The 4,964-nt window shown below is 59.7% G+C and overlaps 1 protein-coding gene across 1 annotated transcript in view; it reads right to left on the bottom strand.

The window, feature by feature from the left end:
* The window catches only part of ARHGAP8 (Rho GTPase activating protein 8), a 45,731-nt gene that overhangs the window by 24,687 nt on the left and 16,080 nt on the right, over positions 1-4,964 (bottom strand).

A 4,964-nucleotide genomic window follows, 5' to 3' on the forward strand; every position in this document is an offset into this window, starting at 1 on the left:
CGCGGGCGCGCGGCTCGGGGGCGCTGGACGAACCCCAGCCCCCGGCAGGTGCAGCTGCCATGGCGGCCTCTTGTCTGGCCATCTCCTCCTTCTGAGAATGTCCCCAAGGGCAGGGACCCGTCCAGACCCTCCAGATTGGTTTCCAAGAGTGTCTCTCAGAAACCCCAGGGGAGCGAGCCGGCCACAGCCCGGGACAACTCACTCCACCTCTCAGTGGCCCCGTTTCCTCTGAAGTGAGGGCCCTCCTTTTAGGGTGAGGGGGAGACACAGTGAGCCCTCTGCACACCGAGGCACTCTGTGGGCCTGCCGGGTGGGCTCCTTGGTGGGGTTGAGGGGGGTCCTCCCGGCAGGACTGCGATCCTGGTGTTTCGCTTCACAGTCCAGGCTCCCTCTCTCTTTTTCCCTTTCGGCCACAAGTACACCGTCATAGTTCGTCATTTGTAGAGCAGTGTTATTCCCTTATGCATATATTTGAGGTGCACAGCTACTTACGTGGGTAAAGGATTGTATAGATACCAGGAAAGGAATGTTTTATATTCCACCAAACCAAAGCCATTTTGTTATTTTATGATTTGCAAGTCCTGAAATAAGCTTCACGTATTTTCACTGTTGTTTACAGACGGTGAAATTAAAATAGTCCAAATTCCCATTGCAGACACAAACAAAAATGAGGTCAGGAGTGAGGAGGAGGTGAGCAGAGGCGAGAAGCTCCGTACAGCGCAGCTCTGGGCCCTGGTCACTCCGAGCTGGTTTCCCGTCCAGCCTGAGCCCAGACCCCAAGGGAGGCCTATCCATGTGCACTGGCTCCCCCTAGCGGGTGATAGAGAATCAGACGGGGGCCGGACCCCCAGCCACCTGCGTGGTGCTTTTCCCCAGGGGCCTTGGCAGGGTCCCTACATTTGAGGAGGATGCCAAAGAGGAGGCCTAGGGTCGCCTGAAGGCTGAGGCTGCAGAGGAGCCACCAAAGTGCCGGGTGCCCTTCAACAAGAGGACCAGGGGAGGGAGAAAGCGCGATCCGCCTGGTCCTGGGGTAGGGGCTGGTGGGGGTCCTAAGCAATGTCCTCGCCACCTGCCTGTTCAGATTCCACAGGACTTGGCAACAGCCTGGCCTCCACCTGAAGGACCCCAGAGGTTCTCCGCAGTGCTGAGGGACGTCGGTGCTCTGCTGGCAAGGGAGCCCACGAGGGCGGCAGGGCATTGGCGAGAGCTGTGGGAGGTCTCCTGGGTGGGCCTTGCCCTCGCAGGGCCCTCAGCCTTCTCCCACAGTCTGCCTGACCCCACCCCCACCTACCAGGCCTCTGTGGGACACAGCTCAGGTGGGCACACAGGCTGGGACCTGCTTCCTGTCCCATGCCCCAGAAGACCCCGGAGCCAGCTGGTCCAGGAGATCCCACCAGGCGTGTGGAGGAATCTAGGTTCTTAGCACTGCAGTCACCAGGCCCTGCCTCCAGGGGGTCTGAGCCAAGGGTCTGAGCTGGACCCTGGGGCTCTCCATGTGGGGCCCCTGTGCATGTCCACTTCTATGTTCAAGTGAAGACTCGTGGACTCAGAGTCCCATGGCTGCCCAAGGTCCACAGACACCTGACAGCAGAGCCAGTCCTGGCCAGGCCTGGCCTGGTCTCAGTCCTCTCCTGGCACCTGCTCGCGTTCGGGTCTGAGGCAGGTCAGAGCAGAGCCAAACAGCCAGAGCTGGAACGCCAGCCGGCCCCGACTTGCCGTGACTGGGCAGGCTGCCTGGGCCCAAGCACCCACCGCCCGAAACCCCAGGGGAGCGAGCCGGCCACAGCCCGGGACAACTCACTCCACCTCTCAGTGGCCCCGTTTCCTCTGAAGTGAGGGCCCTCCTTTTAGGGTGAGGGGGAGACACAGTGAGCCCTCTGCACACCGAGGCACTCTGTGGGCCTGCCGGGTGGGCTCCTTGGTGGGGTTGAGGGGGGTCCTCCCGGCAGGACTGCGATCCTGGTGTTTCGCTTCACAGTCCAGGCTCCCTCTCTCTTTTTCCCTTTCGGCCACAAGTACACCGTCATAGTTCGTCATTTGTAGAGCAGTGTTATTCCCTTATGCATATATTTGAGGTGCACAGCTACTTACGTGGGTAAAGGATTGTATAGATACCAGGAAAGGAATGTTTTATATTCCACCAAACCAAAGCCATTTTGTTATTTTATGATTTGCAAGTCCTGAAATAAGCTTCACGTATTTTCACTGTTGTTTACAGACGGTGAAATTAAAATAGTCCAAATTCCCATTGCAGACACAAACAAAAATGAGGTCAGGAGTGAGGAGGAGGTGAGCAGAGGCGAGAAGCTCCGTACAGCGCAGCTCTGGGCCCTGGTCACTCCGAGCTGGTTTCCCGTCCAGCCTGAGCCCAGACCCCAAGGGAGGCCTATCCATGTGCACTGGCTCCCCCTAGCGGGTGATAGAGAATCAGACGGGGGCCGGACCCCCAGCCACCTGCGTGGTGCTTTTCCCCAGGGGCCTTGGCAGGGTCCCTACATTTGAGGAGGATGCCAAAGAGGAGGCCTAGGGTCGCCTGAAGGCTGAGGCTGCAGAGGAGCCACCAAAGTGCCGGGTGCCCTTCAACAAGAGGACCAGGGGAGGGAGAAAGCGCGATCCGCCTGGTCCTGGGGTAGGGGCTGGTGGGGGTCCTAAGCAATGTCCTCGCCACCTGCCTGTTCAGATTCCACAGGACTTGGCAACAGCCTGGCCTCCACCTGAAGGACCCCAGAGGTTCTCCGCAGTGCTGAGGGACGTCGGTGCTCTGCTGGCAAGGGAGCCCACGAGGGCGGCAGGGCATTGGCGAGAGCTGTGGGAGGTCTCCTGGGTGGGCCTTGCCCTCGCAGGGCCCTCAGCCTTCTCCCACAGTCTGCCTGACCCCACCCCCACCTACCAGGCCTCTGTGGGACACAGCTCAGGTGGGCACACAGGCTGGGACCTGCTTCCTGTCCCATGCCCCAGAAGACCCCGGAGCCAGCTGGTCCAGGAGATCCCACCAGGCGTGTGGAGGAATCTAGGTTCTTAGCACTGCAGTCACCAGGCCCTGCCTCCAGGGGGTCTGAGCCAAGGGTCTGAGCTGGACCCTGGGGCTCTCCATGTGGGGCCCCTGTGCATGTCCACTTCTATGTTCAAGTGAAGACTCGTGGACTCAGAGTCCCATGGCTGCCCAAGGTCCACAGACACCTGACAGCAGAGCCAGTCCTGGCCAGGCCTGGCCTGGTCTCAGTCCTCTCCTGGCACCTGCTCGCGTTCGGGTCTGAGGCAGGTCAGAGCAGAGCCAAACAGCCAGAGCTGGAACGCCAGCCGGCCCCGACTTGCCGTGACTGGGCAGGCTGCCTGGTCCCAAGCACCAACTGCCTCTTTTCCAAAACAGAGAAAATATAACTGACTGCAGGGCTGCCCCAGGGTACCTGGCATGTGTGGCGCATAAGATACTGTCATTAAATCAATCCCGAAAGGGTAAGTTAAAAATTTTTAAACACCAGGACCAGCAGATAGCATAATGGTTATGTTGTTGGACTCCAGACCTGGCAGCTTGGGACTCACACCGGGCGCATGCGTGCGTGCCCAAAATCCTGAGAGGAGACTGGAGGAGAAGGGATTGCAGCGTGGCCATTAACTCTGGGGGGTGATTTCTCGCTTTCTGTCTCTCTGGCAAGTGCATGCGCCCTATAGCAAAAACCTCTCTTTTAAAAAGAATTTTTGTTTAAACACCACTAGTGGCTAACATGGAGCGTTTGCTGTCCCGGGTAGGCCCTGTTCTGAAGATCCTCCGGTGTTATGTCAGTGTGCTGTTATAATGGGAAGACTGGGTACTGTCAGTCACGGGGAAACTGAGGCAGACAGCCACTGTGTCCTCACCCAAGGTGACGGGTGGGAGGGCCAGCACAGCCGTCCAGGCTCTGGTTCCAGAACCCCCACGCCATTCTGGCCTCACATAAATGGCACAGAAACAGGCTTTCCTGAGAGCATCGGAGGGTTCTGGGGCTCCCAGACTTTCTCCAGGTGAGCGGTAGCACCGAGCTGGAGCCGGTGAGCTGTACCGGACCTCACCGTACCGGCACGGGCTTTCTCGCTGACAACACGCCAGGCGCTCGTGCTGGTTAAAGGGCAATGCACAAACCCCACCTCCCAGCAGGTGAGGAAAACTGCTGGAATTTCAGAGAAACAAACAGCGTTCCATCCACAGCACTGCCCCGGACTCAGCAGCAGCTGCAGAACTGCTCTGGAACTCCCGCGTGGAGCCTCCCAGGGCCGAGGCCTCGGTCTCTCTGGATTGACTGTGGACTGCTGGGCAGAGGGCGGGCAGCAGAGGGGCCACAGGCCAGTGTCCTCCAGTTACTGTGACGAATGGCCAGACCCAATGGCTTACACCACCAATCAGATGCCCACCTCGGGGCTCAGAGGGACAGTCGGAGCTGCAGGGTGGCTCCTCCCCACCGGAGCCTCCACTTCCTGCACCCACCTTCCCAAGCCATGGCCCCCCTCTGCCTCCGACACGGAGCTGTGACATTTTCCTGACTCTTCCACGTCACGGCTCTCCTCTGACCTCAGCTTCTCAGGGCCCCATGACCACCTGGCCGCACGGATTACCCAGGATGCCCCAGTCTCCCGTCTCAAGGTCTGTCATCACACCTTCCTGCTGGCACGCAAGGTGGCATATTTGCTGGCTCTCAGGACCTGGGCATGGGCAACACTGAGGCATGTTTCACTGACCATGCCAGTGAAGGGTCTCCGGGCTCCAAGGAGAAAAGCTTACTGACATTCCCCCAAGTGCTGGGTCAGCAGCAGACACTAGGGTACAGGGGTGAGGGCAGGACATGGCAGCTCCTCCCTCGGGAGGCGGTCAGCAGGACAGACAGACGGGTGCCTGGGCACCTGGGGCCAGATAGGGGCAGGGCAGGCGGCGTGGGCTCACCACAGGCCGGCTGGCAGCCAGCTCCGTCCAGGTCCCTCCCCGCACACGG

This window comes from Tupaia chinensis, unplaced genomic scaffold, assembly GCF_000334495.1.
Source record: "Tupaia chinensis unplaced genomic scaffold, TupChi_1.0 Scaffold143651_1, whole genome shotgun sequence".
Classification (NCBI taxonomy): Eukaryota; Metazoa; Chordata; class Mammalia; order Scandentia; family Tupaiidae; genus Tupaia; species Tupaia belangeri.